The sequence below is a fragment of the Amblyomma americanum genome, chromosome 5 (assembly GCF_052857255.1).
Source record: "Amblyomma americanum isolate KBUSLIRL-KWMA chromosome 5, ASM5285725v1, whole genome shotgun sequence".
NCBI lineage: Eukaryota > Metazoa > Arthropoda > Arachnida > Ixodida > Ixodidae > Amblyomma > Amblyomma americanum.
In genome coordinates this window covers 47,296,433-47,315,723 of record NC_135501.1, presented here as the reverse complement: position 1 = coordinate 47,315,723, position 19,291 = coordinate 47,296,433, and the positions used below count along the sequence as shown (strand labels likewise).

The following is a 19,291-nucleotide window of genomic DNA, read 5'->3' as shown; positions in this document are numbered from 1 at the left end:
AGCCCGCCATGGTGTCAAAGTGGTTAAGGCTCTCGTCTACTGAGCCATTGTACCCGGGTTTGAATCCGGCGTCAAAACGCTAAGGCGCCCGTGTGCTATGCGTTGTCAGTGCACGTTAAAGATCCCCAGGTGGTCGAAATTATTCCGGAGCCCTCCACTACGACACCTCTTCCTTCCTTTATTTCATTACCTCCTTTATCCCTCTCCGTTCAGGTGTCCAACGGTATATTAGAAAGATACAGCGCCATTTCCTTTCCCCGAAAAACCAATTATAATTATTACCCGACCGCGGCGGCCGCGTTTCGATGTAGGCGAAACGTTAAAGGCGTCCCTGTGCTGTGCGATGTCAGTGCACGTTAAAAATCCCCAGGAGGTCGAAATTATTCTCGATACCTTCACAACGGCACCTCTTCCTTTCTTCTTTCACTCCCTCCTTTATCCCTTCTCTGACAGCGCGGTTCGGATGTCCACGGAGATATTTGAGACAATTACTTCGTCCTTTCTTTTCCTCAAAACCAATTTTATTTTTAACTCTGTCAGTCGTGCTGTATTTTGGCGGGGGCGTTCCACGTTGTTACAGCTGCCTTCTCCCGAGTGGTGGGACGCCATGCTGGTCAGTTCGGACTCCAAGATTCAAGTACGGGCAATCGACAAGGCAGTGAGGTTGCAGTCAGCCATGGGCTAGCGGCCAGTTATAGTGTGTCTCCTGCAACCTGCTCTCGACGCAATGTCTTACAATCCACTTCCACGTTGTTAGGGGTAAAGGATGGTTTCCAGCCTGCTGACGGATTGGTAAGGTGTCGCCACGACTGAGCGTGTGTGCTTCGGGTGGAAGCGACGGAGCTTCTGTGACCTGGGATTAAGAGGAGGAGACGTTTGCTGCTCCTTAGGGAAGCCCTCCAGACCGGGGCGCGCGTCACGCGTGAGCTGAATGCGACACCTGACCACAGATATCCCAATAGTACATCTCTGTCATCGGATGTTGTTGCGACTGGAGAATGGATGAACAGAAAATTGCACAGGCCAAAAAAATGAAAATTGGCTTTTGGGGAAAGGAAATTGCACAGTATCTGTCTCACATCTCGGCGGACATATGAATCGCACCGTAAGGGAAGGGATAAAGCAGGGAGTGAGAAGAAAGGAAGAAAGGCGTGCCGTAGTGGAGGGCTCCAGAATAATTTCGAGCACCTGGGGATCTTTAGCGTGCACTGACAATGCACAGCACACGGCCACCTTAGCGTTTCGCCTCCATAGAAACGCGGCCGCCGCGGTCGGGTTCAAAACCTGGGTACTCAGAATCAGGAGCCGAGCGCACTAACCACTGAGCCACCGTGGCGGCCGCGCGTCACATGCGCAGCATTGCGTATAAAAGGCGATGTAATTGGCGGCTGCATCACAATGTTTGATATGGATGCACATAAGGAGAGTCCAACCGCTGCTAAATGGCGGTACAGACAAGAGATGAACTCTTCCGATCCAGAGCTTGTTGCCTGGCACTTGGCTACTGAACAGAGAGAATGAGCGCAAGAAGGTGGGGAGAGCAGCGGAGGCGCCCGAACAGAGAGACGAACAGCTTGCCAAACGAAGATGCAAGACTGGCAAGCGTAAAAGACGCCGCATAGCCGCCGAGATGGAGCCCAATGTATCTCAATGCTAAACATACAGTGACCACAACAAGCTCAGCCAGGGAAAAGAACCTTTCGCTACGCATATCCTGGCATGGCCGAGCTAAGCCACTGCGTTTTTTTTTTCACTGAGCAAATAACACGTTCAAAACAAGGCACCCTTCCTAAGGGTGGGAAAGGCAGCGGCAACGGCAAGAACATGCTTCTAACCAGGCAATTTTTCACACTGCCATTGCTGCTCTCCGTCATTGGTGACAACGGCATGCTTTCGGTGATAAGGACACACACTCCTCAAGATAGCACCCATGGAATTCGCCGCCTTCATTACAACCGCAAGTATCATGGTTTGATTACCCATATCATTCATCTACGGGGACACCACATGACAGTCTACAAGACGTTTAGCATGAAAGGCTCCATCCGTACCGTTTTTACTTCAATGGGAAAGGCAGCGGCAATGGCACGAGCATGCTTCTAAGGGGGCAATTTTTCACACTGCGGGTAAGACTTACATTCTCTTGCTATAGAAACGATGATCGCTGTTTGCTGCTGCTGCCTTTCCCACAAAGGATGTGCGAGCTAGTTATGTCATTGAAGGCGTTCTTCGCCAAACTGTTGTTGCTGTCGGGTGACATTGAACAAAACCCCTGGCCTGAAACGGCTATTATCCTTCAAAGTTTGCAAGAGGGTCAGGCGGCAACAATTCCTAATAGGCTAAGTGACATATTTGAAAGAAAAAGCACGCTTGAAAACATAACGGGTGGTTTCATGGTAAGGTTAGGTTCACAAGAATCAAAGAATCCCATTCTCGAAACCAAAGAACGCGAGACTGTTAGTATAAATTGCGGTACGAAAATATGTTCGGAAACAGTCGATATGGCTGCAAAAAATATACCACTTAGAAATAACAGCAGAAGGATGAGCCTAGTTTTCTATGGCTTCAAAGACAATGAACCACACGAAAGCTGGCAAACTACTGAAGACGTTGTTAGGAACCTTTGTCAGGACAGGTTAAAAGTGAACATAGGGGAGATTCAGCGGGCCCATAGGATAGGCAAACGCACTCTTGAGCGTAAACGACTCATAATAGCAAACTTTGCATCATACAAGGATATCGAACTGGTGCTAAGCAACAGCAATAAACTAAAAAGCTCTGATTACGTTATCTCACGGAACTACTCTCGGCGTTTCAGAGAAATTCGTCAGACGCTCTGGGCTGTTGGTAAGCCAAGAAACCTTAGTGGTAAGGACAATGTGTCCCTGGCATATGATAAACTAACCATAAATAGAGAGGCTTTTGGGTGACATGAGGATACCCAGTCTAAATCAATTAAAGGAAGCTTTATTTCATAATTCAAAAAAAATTGTACAAAATATTTGGACCGATAGCCTACATGGCTAGTGTCCGGTCCAATACAAATCAAGTCATTTAGGCATTTAGGCAACCACATAAATATGTAAAGTGAGAAAAAAATGAAAACAGCGAATTAACACAGCAAAAGCATCCAGTGTCCGATCGCATGCAAAAACAAGGCATTTTTGCTAACGTACAAGGAAGGTATACACCGGCATTTTAAGAAACACAGAAACACAAAAAGGAAATCACATGATTACTTGATTATGCAAGAAATATAATTTAGAAGATAGTTTAAAATTTCTGGCACGCTTTATTTCCAATGGCAATGTATTCCAGACTTTCGTCCCAATGAACTCAATTAATCTCTCACCGTATGTGTTGTGATGGATCGGAAGATTAAAATTACCATTGGCAGCATGTCTTGTGTTGCGAACAGGCAAAGTGAATAAGCTCATCGGGAGTGGAGAGTTAGTTGTTAACATGCAGTTTACTAGAAGGGAGATTTTGTAGTCGCGTAGGGTGGAAAATTTTAGTACTCGAACTTCTTCAAACAGATTGTTACTTGGATGATGCAATGGAGAATATGTTATAATCCTTAGTGCTCGCTTCTGTAACCGTTGCAGAGGTGTGAGATAAGTTGAGTATGTGTGGCCCCATGATTCGCAGCAATAACTCATATGACAATGAACGAATGAGAAGTACAAGCTTCGTAATATGTTGCGAGGAAAGTATTGTCTAGCCTTAATAAGGACGTAGCAACCAAACGCAGCTATATTACAAACGCTGTTCACTTGATTCTTCCAGTTAAGGTTATTGTCAAAGATAACACCAAGATATTTAAATGAAGGAACTGATTCGATTATACAATTCTTCAAGGAAATCCTAATATGGTTAAAATCAACGTTTCTTCTTCTTGTATGGAAGACGACATATTTAGTTTTCGCAACGTTCAATGTTAATCTATTGTTACTGAACCAGTTGGAAACAGTCATTAAATCCTGCTTCATGTCGTCTTGCATTGCAGAAACCGATTTACCTGTGAATATGAGGGCGGTGTCGTCTGCATACATGAGAACCTGCGAAAGCGAGACTGAACCTGGAAGATCATTTATATAAATGGAAAACAGTAGAGGCCCCAGGACAGATCCTTGGGGTACTCCGCATTTTATATAGCTATATGTAGATTCAAGGTTGTTAATTACCACTTTCTATTGTCGACCTGATAAGTAACTGGTGAAAAATTGCAGTGTGTCATCAACAATCCCATAGGCGGCTAGTTTCCTCAGTAATATTGGATGTGATACAGTGTCGAACGCCTTCTTCAGGTCTAAAAATATACCAATTGCGATTTCGTTTTTATTAAGAGCCGAATTTATCAACTGGGAAAGCGTTAGAACGGCTGTAGAGGTCGACCTGTTTGGGACGAAACCGTGCTGCTGGTGACAGATGATGTTATACTGACTAAGGAATATTTTTAGTTGAATGGCAATTAGTTTCTCAAAAAGAGTATTTAGAATGCTTAGTACAGATATTGGACGATAACTACTTGGGTTGTTTCCGTCTCCAGATTTATAAATAGGCACAACTTTCGCGATTTTTAGAATGTTTGGGTTGCAACTAGTCTCTATAGCATGGTTAAATATATGGCATAGTGGGTTGGACAGAATGTCGATATTATGCTTTAAAACTGCAGTCTGAATACTGTCGTGCCCAGCCGCTTGATTAACTGGCAGTGCGCTTATTACAGATGTAATTTCCTCGACAGTGACTGCATTTAGATTAAAATCGGTGTGGACAACTCTGGGTAGGGTAGTAGAGGCGGACTGAAAAGAGAACTGGTTTGCAAGAGATTCACCAACATTGGAGAAGTAGCTATTAAAGTTTATTTATTTATTTATTATTGATACCCTCAGGGCCAAAGGCATTTCAGAGGGGAGTGGTTACAAATCATAGAAAATGAACAAAAACAAAAATTCAACATACAAGCGTCATGTTCCTGGTTATACAATTCAGAAGTAAACATAATATGTAAGTGCAAGGTAAGAGAACAAAACAAGGGAAACTAAAGTAAACAAAGGAAATGGAGAATGATTAGTACATTTGTTGTGAATCTTAGTATACAATGTTAGCTAAATTGCTATGGAAGCGCAGGATGTCTTGAATGCGGGCTGTCGATCCGGGAAGGTGGTTCCAATCTGCTGATGTACGGGGAATGAACGACTGAGAACAAGCTTTTGTTTCGTGCGACGTTATACCGACCTTGTGAACGTGGTCTAGCCGTGGAGAGATGAAAGACGGAGGAGATATCAATTCATCGCGTAGATTGGGACAGTTGTAAAAAAGTTTATGAAATAAACATAACCGTGAAAATTTTCGACGGGAGGCTAAGGGTGGGAGGTTGAGCGTGTTTTTCATGGAGGTGACACTTGCAGTACGATTGAAGTTAAGTAGGATGAAACGGGCGGCGTTATTTTGTACAAGCTCGAGTGCATTAATTGAGTTTGCGTAGCTGGGGTCCCAAATTGCAGATGCGTATTCTAGTTTACTACGGACAAGGGTTTTGTATAACATGAGTTTTAGGGAGGTAGGGGAATTGGAGAAATTCCGGCGTAGGTAGCCTAGCATGCTGTTAGCGTTGTTAATTATGGCGTTAATATGGAGCGACCAATTTAGAGTGGAAGATATATGAACTCCGAGGTAGCGATATGACGTGACGGCCTCCAGTATGGTATTATTTAGACAATATGCACCTGTAGTAGATGATGTGCGGGAGACACGTAAAACTTTGCATTTAGAAGAATTAGGTTGCATTAACCATAAGTTGCACCATGCAGATATAGCAGATAGATCATTCTGTAGAGCGCATACGTCGTTAGTGTCGTTAATTTCGCGAAACATTACGCAGTCATCAGCGAATAAGTGTATGTTAGAGGTTACGCAAGAAGGTAGGTCATTAATGTAAATAAGAAATAAAAGAGGGCCTAAGACGGATCCCTGTGGCACTCCAGAATGGACGGGGGTTGATGGAGAGGTGGCATTGTTAGCAGTTACGAACTGAGTGCGGTTGCAAAGGAAATATTCGAGCCAGAAAAAAAGCCTAGGATCAAGGTTTAGTTTGCTTAGCTTAAAAAGTAGTAATTTGTGGCATACCTTTTCGAAGGCTTTTGCGAAGTCGAGGAAGACGCAGTCAGCTGTTGAGCGGCGATCAAGGATGAGATTAAGTTTATGCGTAAATGATGCTAACTGAGTTTCGCAAGACAGTCGCTTACGAAAACCGTGCTGCATGTCTGTAAAAAATGAATTTGACTCCAAGAAGTTCACGATACCTGTGTATAATATGTGCTCCAATACTTTACATGGAATACTTGTCAAAGATATGGGACGGTAGTTAAGGGGTGAATTCTTGTTACCTGATTTATGGATTGGGACCACCTTCCCGACCGTCCAGTCAGCAGGCAGAGCACCGGTGTCGAGGGACTGTTGAAATATCTTGCAAAGCAGCAATGAACAGTAAGTTTGAGAACCCTTAAGAAATTTCGCGTTGATTGAGTCAGTACCTGGACTGGAGCATGGTTTAAGGAATTCAATAATCTTCTCAATACCGCAAGCTTCGATGCAAATGGGATCCATAGTTCTGTAGTTGTAAGTCTGCGCTTGTGGAAAAATGGTGTTAGTACAATGAACAAAGTTTTTACAGAATGTGGAGTTCAGTACCGCTGGGCATTCTGCATCTGGAATGGCAAGGCCATTCTCGTCTAATAAGTTAATGGTATCGCTGTGGCTGGGGTTGACAATGCGCCAGAACTTTTTAGGATCAGTGGAAAGAATTCTAGGAAGTGTATTGTGAAGAAAATTATTTTTTGTGCTTTTAATTGCAGTTACGTAAACGGCCTTAGCTTCGCGGTACGCCTCCCATTTTGCGTTACTACCAGACCTTTTCGCAACTCGGTAGAAACGTTTTTTTCGATTGGACAGTCGTTTAAGATAGGAGTTGTACCACGGGGCTCTCGAGTGGGAACAGATTGTCCGTAATGGTATGTATGTATCTGTTAATTCTTTAACCTTGGTAACGAATAGATTCCAGTTAGTATCGACAGAGCGGTCATCAAACCCGTTGCAATAATAATCGATAAATTCGGCGAGTTCCCTGTTAATGGCCTGAAAATCAGCTTTTTTATAGTCGCGGATGTGTTTAGAAATCTTCTCAGCTGGGGGAGTAACGATGCAAATGTCAAATGAGAGCGATAGATGGTCGCTGAGACCAGGTAAGTAAGTGATTTCTGAGGCCATATCGGGATGGGTAGTCAGTATTAAGTCCAGCGTGTTTGCAGTGGTATTAGTAATTCTTGTCGGTTGAGAGACTAGTTGGGAAAAGGAAAAAGTGAAACAAAGGTTTAAGAAATCGGTGCTTAAGTTAGAAGAAGGGTTCTGAACTGGGGTATCAAAAGACCAAGATATGTTAGGAAGATTGAAGTCGCCAAGTAAGAAAACAGGCGCCAGGGGGTGTCGTGTGCAAACAGCATTTATGGCATCGTGCAGATCATCGAGGAAGTTAGCAGAGTGACTGGGAGGACGGTAGCATACCCCGAAAACAATTTTAGAGTGTCCAAGTTCCACGCATGCCCAGACAATCTCGAGATCTGTTGTGATGTTAATAGCGTAAGACCGGAGTGTTTTACAAATGGCAAGTAATACGCCACCACCCTGACGTGACGTGCGGTCGCAGCGATAAAAAGTGTATCGGGATGAGTCCTGGAAAATTTCGGTGTTACGAATGTTAGAATGAAGCCATGTTTCAGTAAGTGCAATAATATCTGCGTTACACGTGTCAACTACGGAATGAAATGCATCACGTTTGTTTGCAATACTTCTTACGTTAGCGAGAAGAACAGATGTGCGTGGTGAAGGCGACGACTGCCCACGTCCCCTCTCGTGATGCTACGGGGCGTTTTCGGTGTTTTGGGCATTTGATGAAGGCGACCGCGGTGTGTCCTCTTCGAGTACTTCGGTGGGAAATTCCTTTATCAGTTCGCTGTTGTTTGTCACGCTGTCGTACATGTAGCACTTATTGTTAACGTAGAGTTTGTTGTAACGAAGCTGGAACTTTGGTGACTGAGGCAGGCTTTTAGCGAAATTAGTAAGTTGCTGGCGCGCGTTACGGGTTGCTGGCGAAAAATCCTCTGATACAGAAATGTTGTCAGTTTTAAGTTTAGCTCGACATGCTAGTATTCTGCCACGGTCTTTAAATGAGCCGAACCGGATAACTACAGGCCGACATTTTTGATGTGAGAACGTACCTATCCTGTGGGCGCGCTCAATGACCGGTTGATCAAAATCAGTGCCTAAAGTGGTTGAAAATGCAGTGATAATTTTTTTTTCAGTCTGTTCCCAGGTTTCACGTGCATCGGGTATACCGCGTAAGATTAAATTATTCCGTCGTGAACGGTCTTCAAGGTCATCTATACGAGCCTGTAATTCATACAGTCGCGAAGTCAGCTGTTCGACAGTATCTTGAGTTGCGGCGACGTCGAGTTCTAGGGTTTCCAGAGTTTTGCATCTGCTTTCGATCAGTTCCAAACGGTTGAACACATCAAGCAACTTAGTTTCGAGGACTGCCTGGCTTGATTTGATTGTGTTAACGTCTGCACTCAGTTTAGTTTGGCCAGTCGTGAGTTCAGACGTTTTTTTGTCAATGCCTTTAAGTAACTTCATTATCTCATTCATTTGCTGAGAATCGCGTTCCGGATCAGTAGAGGCAGAGGCGGTACGTGTGTTGGGACCAGGGTTGGACTCGACGTCGCCGCAGCATAGCAACAGATATGCAGAGTCAAAGCAATCGCAGGCAACAGCACAAATCACCCTTGGGCAAGGGAGCGAAATAAGGAATCTGTTATCGTTTTTCTTAACGAAAAGAGAGTGCCGGTTACACACCTGTGGTGCGAAGAACAGATGCGTGTTAGCCATGCTGGCGCAATGGCTGCTCCCTTGCCCACTGAAGATGGTGACGGGCTGCAGGGCCTTAAAATGCTCGGGCTGCTGCGGTGTCGCTGTGGTAGCGAAGAGCCTGATATCTGGTACGATGACAGGAGATTGTTCCGCGATGTAGGCGCATGCGTGGCAAATGCGATCGGTCGCATCGGCATCGGGTAGACAGCCAGCTTCATGAAGTGTGACTGGCTGCGAAGCAAGCAGGCAACACGTCGCCAGGGACAGGAACGCCTGTGGTGCGAAGAACAGATGCGTGTTAGCCATGCTGGCGCAATGGCTGCTCCCTTGCCCAAGTTATTGACTACCTGTACGGAGGGGTCGTTAGGGGTAACGCGTTTCTTCGGTCCAAGTCCTGTGACGTCCTTAACAATTTTCCAAACTTGTTTCGAGTCAAGGCCAGGTTTCGTGACTAAATTACTGTAATACATTTTTTTCGCTCTCCTCATCATCGTAACAGACTTATTCCTATAAAGCTTGAATTGACCGTAATAATAATTGTTTGTTTTGTTTTGCTTCCATTTGTGATAGAAGGAGTCTTTTTTCTGTAGAACCGGAAGTATATGATCAGTTATCCACGGGCACACAGCTTCTTCGTAGTTAAGACGTGTGCATTCGCGCTTGGATTTCATGACGGCATTTGATACGCAGGGGATAAAATTTTCACACTCTATATTCACATCACTGCCGTACAATTGCACAAAATCAATGCTCTGCAAGAAGTTTCGAACGCAGGCGTAATTTACTCGAGTTTTTTTGTCTCTAGAATACGTTTTGCAATGCGGATATAAGTAAGTGCGTGGTAAACACATGAAAGTCGGACAGTGATCAGCAATAGCTATATCACAAACGCCAGCGCGTACAGTGATTTCATTGTTGCAGAACATATGATCAATAAGGGATGCAGATGTCTGTGTTATACGAGTAGGTGAGGAAATAACGTTTTTAAGGTTAAATGACTGCATGAGAAGCAGGTAGTCGCACTCGGAACATCCATCTTTTAAAAGATCGATGTTGAAATCACCGCATATAACAAGTGGAGTATTGGTTGTCATTAGTGGGTTGAAGATAGTTTCCATATCCGAGAGAAAGTCCTTTACGCTTGCGTTGGGAGGCCGGTATACCACACCAATGTTAAGACCACAGCCGAGGTGTACAAAAAGAGATTCGACAGACTGCTTACTACATGAGCTATCTTTTACAACCTGGTAATCAACACTATTCTTTATGAAAAGCGATACACCCCCACCGCGTGATTGGCGGCACCTTGGTAAAGATATCGTGGCATATCCGGGTATTTCAGCGGTTTCATTTTCCTTTAATCATGTTTCTGTAATTGCAATATTGTCATAATGAAAGGAGAATTGTGATAAATAGGAAAGAAGAAGGTCTAGGTTTTTATGTATGCTGCGGATATTACAATGCAAAATAGATATGTTTTCCCTTTCTATCCAGGTTTGCTCGATTTGCTTTACACGAACAGCCATTGTGTTAGACAACTTCTCGCAAGTCTTCTGCACTTGTCACGTGAAGAACATGTGAGTTTTCAACTTTGCGCATCAAAATTTTTCCGTCTGACACCCACGTGAACTTCCATTTTTTCTCTTTCTTTGCTTTCACCGCCATTCCCAGCAATACTTTATTAGCAGGACATAAGTGCTCATTCACAAAAACGGGCGTATTGCCTTCAAAACCCAACTGAGAAACATTAAGCCTTTGCTTCTTTGCAACTTTCAGAATTTTATCTCGCACTGTACGGGAAAAAAATTTGACAATTATGTTCTGTTCATCTTTTTTCTTTGTAGGTACACGATGAATAACTTCAATGTCAGACTCGATCACTTCAGTGTTCAGGCATCCAGAAATCGTTTTCATGGTGGAGATGAGGTTCTCGTCCGCAACCACAGGAACACCCTTTATCTCCAGGTTATTTCGGCGACTGTATTGTTGCATATCAGTCAACTCTCTCCTGACTTTCTTTGATTCTGATGTCAAATGGGCGTTAGTACTCCTTATTGCCTCATTTTCTGCTTTAGTGACAGCAAGTTCTTTCCTCATCTCCACCATTTCCGATCTGAAACCCTCGAACTTTTCATTGACCAAGCTCATAGATTCTTTCAGCGATTGTAACTCTGTTTCAATCACCGTTTTCACCGTATCTTTCAGTTCTACATGCTTGGCATCAAAAAGAGCGGATAACTGATTCAGGGCCTTTGCTAGTTCCTTGATCGTTGACGGCGCTTTATCAGATATGATTCTCGCCAAAAGTGGCGCAATCCAGCAGCCAGAGATACGCTCTTTAACCTAACAGGAAAAGACTTCCAGCACGTACCTGCACAGAAGGAACGGGGGGTTAACCGCTGCCCAGACTCGCGGCTGCCTGGATTGCTCCAAAATGACGACCCCCGTCGACCAACGCAGTCTTTTATAGCTGAGCGGGGACGTCAGACCAGGCCAGACGCGTCAAGGGGGAGTTTCCGCAGGAACATCTTGCGCCGACACGTGTGTACCGCCGCAACAGCACAGTGATGGGGCAGGGATGATGTGACGATGGTCCAGCCGCAAAAACACTTGATCGCCCTCGAAGCTCTGCACAGAAGGAACGGGGGGTTAACCGCTGCCCAGTCTCGCGGCTGCCTGGATTGCTCCAAAACGACGACCCCCGTCGACCAACGCAGTCTTTTATAGCTGAGCGGTGACGTCAGACCAGGCCAGACGCGTCAAGGGGGAGTTTCCGCAGGAACATCTTGCGCCGACACGTGTGTACCGCCGCAACAGCACAGTGATGTGGCAGGGATGAGGTAACGATGGTCCAGCCGCCAAAACACTTGATCGCTGTCGAAGCTCTGCACAGAAGGAACGGGGGGTTAACCGCTGCCCAGTCTCGCGGCTGCCTGGATTGCTCCAAAATGACTAAACTGACTAAATAAACTAAATAATGAATGACCAGTTTCAAGTAATAGGAAGTCCCAATATTCTGAATGCTCTGTTCTCTTAATAAGCTGCCAAAGTAATAAAACAATCGATTAGCTTTATGGTTAATTAGTGCAGATGCTCAACGCAGACATTTTTGTTACAGAATCTTAGCTACACGACTCTGTAAGAGACGGTGAAGTGTTTCCTTCGGGTTATCAGACCTTTAGAAAAGACAGGAACTCTAGAGGCCCCGGAGTTTTTATCTTAGTTAAGAAAATCTTTGAGGGTACTGCAATGGATGTGAAAAACAGCTATCACGATTCAGTTTGGTGCAGGCTCCTCACTCCTGATAAAGGGATGATAGCGTTGGGAGTAGTTTACCGTTCACTCAGCGCGCGACCACAAGTTATCGCACACTAGATGATACACTGGCTTCACTTTCTAATAATCGCATTGTGTTAGCAGGTGACTAACTTTCCAGACTGAAACTGGGACAAGAGCATGCACTAAGAAAGAACCCGTTCAGCATTTTTTGACAAGGTTTGTGTAACATAGCCGCGGCCTGCAGCCCAGACAGTTACGAGGCACAGACAGCTCGAACATAGAAATAGAAAGGTGAAATAAAATTCCAAAAAGCAATGGAAAGGTGATGGATGTAAATGCGAAATATGCAATGAATTGTCCTAGCTCAGATTTACTACACCACACTATACAATTGCCTATACACTATAAGCAATTTTTCCTCCTGTCGAGAGAAGCGACAGCCGTTTTTTACCCGAGATGAAGCTTGCCAAGCGAAACTACTAACTGCGAGATGAAACAACCCTATGAAAGTTAGGTGAAAGGCATGTGAAGCATTTTATCTCATGAAACTCAGCACTCAGGCATGTCTCAAGCACCTAAGTGACTTACCTTCTCCTCAGATATAAAGCTAGGGCACTGTTATCACTTGTCAACTATACAGCTAAAGAGTCTGCAGACATGGGGCTGCGGCACTGTTATCACTTGTCAACTATACAGCTAAAGAGTCTGCAGACATGGGGCTGCATGTTGTAGGGCCCACAAAAATAAGGCATGATAGCTCTATAAAAACCTAGTATTTTGGCCAGTATGTCAAAGGAATGCCGATTTGGGATGTTCCTTAGTGCAGTGCAAACTTTCCAATTAGGAGTAGTAGTTCCAACTCACATCTGCTGTGGAAAGTTTCATTGACACATCACTTACGAAACTACCCATGTCTAACTACCTGAAACTGTAGGCTGCCCATGACTATCCACGAGAGAAAATACAAGTGAATTGGGCTGACATTTAAAAATCATAAGACAATCTTGCCCTGTATGGCAGTCAGGCAGAACAGTTCAGGAGTACTCATCAATGTGAAAAGTTGCAGGGCACCACAAAAGCCAACGCACACTTCATAACTGGTGTCTCTCTGTGAAGCTCCCAACGCTGGGCATAAAATATTCCCAGATACTAAGCCCAAGTTTGGAGACTGGAATGCTTGCCCCACTTCTGTAGTAGCAATGGTACTAAAACAAAATTTCAAAGGCCGTAGAAACAGTTTAGCTGCTGCTACTACTACATGTTACTGGTGCAAAAAAAAGAAGTGTTAAATACAAACTGCAGCTCTTTGCAGCAAAGCAGTTTTGGCACAAGTAGTATAATTGTGATCCGCTTTGTCTTCAAGGTAGATCAGTTCAGTGTCAAATCATAACACTTACAAGAGTTTTCACTTATCTCTGTGTACAACAAACTTCAAAACAAGCACAAGCCAGCGCCAGCAGCCACATGAAAAACACAGATGGCAGGCCCACGAAGAGGGACTGGTGTGCAATAAGGTGACGACTCAAGCTCCACCTTTTCAGCTGAGACCTACAAAAATAATTTTAAAAAGACAAAATAATCTTGGTAAATACACAGAGCTCAGCCAAACTCACTATGACAGAGTACACAAAATTTTAAGCACTACTCTGCCCCCAGTGACTAAACTTGGAACCACACATCAACTACATGCACTATAAGGGATAAAACTCTTTAGGAATGGCAGTCCAGGTGTACAGGTATGATGCGTAGGAATGAATGCTTGATTAACTAGTCACTTTTAAATCATAATGATGCTGAATTTTAATGGCACAAGTGAAGCTATGCAAAAGAGTGCCATGGCGCAAGGTATTTTTGTCCCTACAAGGTGGGATCAAAGACTGATTTTCCACACATTCAGAAGCCAAGCAGCAAGTCAGGGGAACGCTTGTGAACTTTGTATCACCAGTGTGTACCAGGCAGCACTGGGGATCAAACCCCACAGCTGCCACATGCAAGGCGGATGCTCAGCCCACTAGGGCACCGCCGCTGTACATTAGTCTCCTTGCTAGCTGGTGAAGGAAAGATGCTAAAATGTACGTGATAAAGAATAATATTTGCTCCTCAACTAAACCAGCTTTTGTTTTTGTTTGCACCGTCCATGCTTTGCGCACATGCATACGATCTTTGTCACAGGCATATTAAGGGGCGTATAAACACAGCCGGTATCAGCACCAGTCCTGTGATGAGTGTCTTGTGTTCATAATTAAAAAAACAATGAATTTTTTCTCCTTTTAGCCACAGCGAAGCAGCTACACAGCAACATGTATTGCTGAATGATGCATGCACTGCCTTTGTCAAAAACTAGGCATTCAGCCATGAACAAAGCTGGAGTGGGCTCACAGCCAAGCAGCGGTGCTACAGTATATCGCCCTCGTCGGTGCTTGCAAGCTACCAGAATAACCATAATGACACGCTTTTGCGCCTTCATTTTCTTCCTGTGGATGTTAAATGTCCCCCGATCATGCGATCTCATGCTTTCCAAGTGCAGTAATGCTGCGCGAGGGAATTGTACGCTGAAAAAGGTGACATTTGACTGCTCTCAGGCTAGCACTGCTAAGCTTAAAAGCTTCGCGTTCTAGCTACAAAATTGCACATTCAATTTCAGTCCACTGCTCCTGTCATTAAAGAAATTGGCAAGGAACTGCTTTTCTGCATATATGGAGTGTCTGCAAAATAAAATGAGGACCGGCTGCCGAAAATTCAGTGCACTTTTCTCTATGACTGCTTCTGTTCTGCCCATCCACTTAATGCAGCTGCGGTGTACGGCAATGAAGCAGGCTATTAACCAATTTCAGCACGCTTCTAACGCTTCATGTCTGCTTATCACTTTTCTGTGAGGTACTGGCTGAACAGATTAGTGACACCATGTTGCCTAAAAATGAAGGGCAGTGTTTGCTGCACTAAGCAAAACCAAACGAGTTTTGCGGCGACAGTGAGAAACTGTTCCTCCTGAAATTATCAGTTCACTTAATGTGACAGTGCAAAGCAAAAAATAGCAGAAATATTATGCAGCTTTAGCCAGTGTGAAATTTAAAAAATTCGGAAGACAAGACCGTGATTGGAAGACACATACAATAGGAAGGGCAGACAAAAACAATTGCGGAGATATAAATAAACTATGCCCAGCCTGGCTTGGGGATAGCACAAGAACCTCATCGGGCTTCCCAAGCATGACCTAGCACGACCACACATGTTCCACACATAAATCAATATTAATTATTTGTGATGTTTCATGCCTCAACGCTTCAATTTGATTGGTGCCACTAGTTTATGCAGGGCGCACTAAGCTTCTGGTGGCGTCACCATGCCCGGTAAACTTAGCGGCAGAGCACTGATGCAGCTGTTATACGTTGCCAGGCCAGCGACACTAGCCCAAGCGCTACGGCGCACATCAACTTGACGAGCCAATGAGCTTCCTAAGCTGTTGTTCAATAATAATAATGCCTTGCCTACAACACCTGTTGTCAATGAGAAGCACACTCCAAATGATCTAAAGTCTGCTTCATTTCTGTGCACTCGGGCTGCAAAACAGAATGGACAGAGTAGGCGTTGTGGAGAGAAGTGCTTTGTAATATCAGCAGCCACACCCAATTTTACTCCAAAGACAGCCTCAATGCACAGAAAAAGCAACATGCTGCACATTTTGGGGGGAGGGCTGAAAAGAAATGCACTAGGTATTGTAGCCAAGAACGTAATGTGCTCTAACTTCAAGGTGTCGGACCGAGGGAGTGAAGAAGCACCCTTTGCACTGCACAGTGCCATCGTCCAACTGTGCTATGCTCTCAATGCGTGAAAGTGGATGCCGTCCATGCGACCAGGCAACTTTTTATCACGCAGAGAAATAAGCTGAGGGTGCGGGCTCAGGTTACCCTGGCAGCCGACAAGTACCGGTGAATGCTGCCGAACACACCACCATTGTTATGCTACAAGCCTGCCCCACCTGTGTTCATGGCGGCCTGGTTACTTTTGCTGTAGAGGGTACACACGTGGTATTAGTGCAGCAAGAACACTTACAGTAACCTTTCTGCTCATGTTAGTAACCTGAAGGATTAATTTTACAAAGCAAACAGGTTACCAGAGGCAAGAAGTATTGGCTAATGCTTAACTAGCTAGGCACATGCAAATGGAATGAAAAAGTATTTGCTGACAGTCCCTGGGTAAAACTAGGTATACCAAGCCCGAAGCCCAGCACCCAGTGCAGTAGTTTGTGTAGGCCTACAATTAGAAAAGCTGGTCAGTTATAATTGGGTTTACTGGTGAACAAGCAACTAAGCGCATCATGTGCCAAATGGTGGAGTATATATATATATATATATATATATATATATATATATATATATATATATATATATATATATATATATATATACTCGACATATATACTCGACATTTCGATCGGAGGACCGATATATATATATATATATATATATATATATATATATATATATATATATATATATATATATATATATATATATATCGGTCCTCCGATCGAAATGTCGAGTAAAATAAAAATGTTTCTTTAAATGAAGCGTATACTTCGATGTATATATATATATATATATATATATATATATATATATATATATAAGCAGATAATTTAAAGGAAATGAGGGGCCCGTGTGACAAACTTATGAAGGGAGCCAACAGTCACCGAAAGCAAGGTGCATAGGGGATTGTTTTTTTATGTGTTGTGCTTATTAGTGGGATATTATAGTACTTAGATTAATAAATTGAATAAATTGCCTGGATTTCATGGCATGAACAAAATAAATAAAAAATCTAGAACACAGCTGGAAGGTTTACCAAAATCTCATACAGCTTACTTTGCTGTAGCCATAATCGAATTGACTAAAGTACCTCTTGTCCGTTTTTTTCATTTATCAGAGTTGTAGCAATAAGAGACTTGATGAGATGACAGGATGGCACCGCTAGCCTAGTTCACCTCCAGCTATACTGAGGTCCATGGCACATCTGCCCTCAAATGTGTGATCGTAAAAATGTGTAAAAGGTAAATGACTAGGCACTGAGCGAGGCAAATCAATAGAGTACTCACGATGCATGATGCATCGACCCGAGTACCCACAATCTTCAGCCTGATCTCGTCATCTTGCTGGATGATGATGTCCTGAAAGCAGGAAGAGCAAAACGTAAGTCAATACAAAAGTTTGATGTTGAAGAAAAAAGTCTCCTCTCTAGGACTCCAGTTCTAGAGTAAACCAGAGTGAAAAGCAGTACAGGACCACGGAGGGGTTGAAAAGAGAGTAAAGGATACGGAAATGCATGTTGAAAGCAAAGAACATCACAAGGTTGAAATGTGCAGCAAATATGCAACACGTGAGAGAAGTTCTGCATGCTCCAGATGTGCTTGAGTGCTTTGTCCACATTACTCAAAATCTTGCCGCTTCAAATATTCGGTGCTGCAGGCGCTTATGACAACAATGAGCAGCAGACTAATCTCGCCGTTTCAAGAACTGTGGCACAGTTCGGTGCGGAGAGCTGTGATAGCGATGACCCCCGTAGGGAGCAGCGAGCTTTTTGGCCCGTCCAGATAAAACGATAATCGGTTATAACCATCGGATTTCGCGTTTTCTCAGTATCGTTTTAAGTGGACTGTACTATACATAGCAACAAATTACAGTAACCGACGGGTAATTCGGACTCCAATATTTACGACTTGTAGGATATTTCGACCCCGACGGAGCACCGTCAGTCTCCCCATAGAAGCCCATACATATTCACCACGGAAATTTCAGACTAGTTTCAGTCGCCTGCGGGCCAAAGTCAGCCATCCTATTGGCTTTTCGGCGGTGCAAAAGGCGCCATTTTGGATTCAGATGGATTTATGCTGCAGTTAGCTTGGCTTGACACACTTTTGGTACCTCGTTGTTGCCAGTAGAGGTCCCTGCGAGCTCTGACACTTCGAGGGGACAGCCGGATTGTCATCGCTGCCAACTTGCTTTTGTCGCCTTGTCGCGGGCAGTTATCGCTTGTCCCATACGTTGAAAATTGGTTGTTGGGAAGGAAATTGTGCAGGAGCTATCTCACATCTCGGTAGGAAAGGATAAAGGAGGGACTGATAGAAGAAAGGAAAAAAAGAGGTGCCGTAATGGAGGGCTCCGGAATAATTTCGACCACCTGAGGATCTTTAACGTGCACTGACTTCACACATTACACGGGCGCCTTTGCGTTTCGCCTGCATCGAAATGCGCCCACCGCGGTCGGGTTTTAACCCGGGTACTCCGGATCAGTAGCCGAGCGCCCTAACCACTGAGCCACCGTGGCGGGTCTCATACGTTTGCCATTCGCCGTTTCGTCTCTTGGGTTTCTCTGACCGCGTTGACCGAGTGGCGCTCAGTCCTTTCGAAGTTACATCTGTTCGCCGTTTTGTGACTGCGTCCGGCGGTTCCACCACTTTGAAAGAAAAGTGCCTTATCTTTGCGTGTGTTTAACGAGCGGTGTGGTGAACACTCAGACTGTGGACAACATGGCTCCGCTGGGTCGTTCAGACAAGCACGGGAAGTATTCCAACTAAATGCGGTGACCTTGCATGTACAGTGAAAGAACCTTGGCGCAAATACAGGCGCAAATCGTCGCCAACAAGAGAAATATGCCGCAAAGTAAAATCAGTGACATTTCTAAGCCGATTTAGTCTCAATAAAGTGATTCTTTTTACTTCACGGATTTTTTGGACTGTTCGATTATTCGGATCATTTTTCGGGTGCCTTTGAGTCCGAAAAATCGGTCGGCGACTGCATGTACTTTCTATAACTATAATACCTAACCGTGCTACTATCTTTCACTCATCATATGCAATAACTGCACACAGCAGTAAGCAAAAGCAATTCATGCAGTGCAATTAGATACAGAACTCTGTTATGCTGTGAGCATACTAGAAGAATTGGAAGTGAGAGATCATGATAAATGATGACAGAGCAGTGCTTGCCAATAGTGTTGGGCCCCGAGAATACTATCACATTTAAGACATCCAGTTTATCCACATGGTGAACATATGTAGCATGAGACACATGCCATAACAGCCTCC

At 44.2% G+C, this 19,291-nt stretch overlaps 1 pseudogene; it reads right to left on the bottom strand.

Moving 5' to 3' along the window:
- Window positions 1–11,430: 11,430 nt before the first annotated feature.
- The window catches only part of LOC144133836 (DNA-directed RNA polymerase II subunit RPB7-like), a 63,619-nt pseudogene continuing 55,758 nt past the window's right edge, over window positions 11,431–19,291 (bottom strand).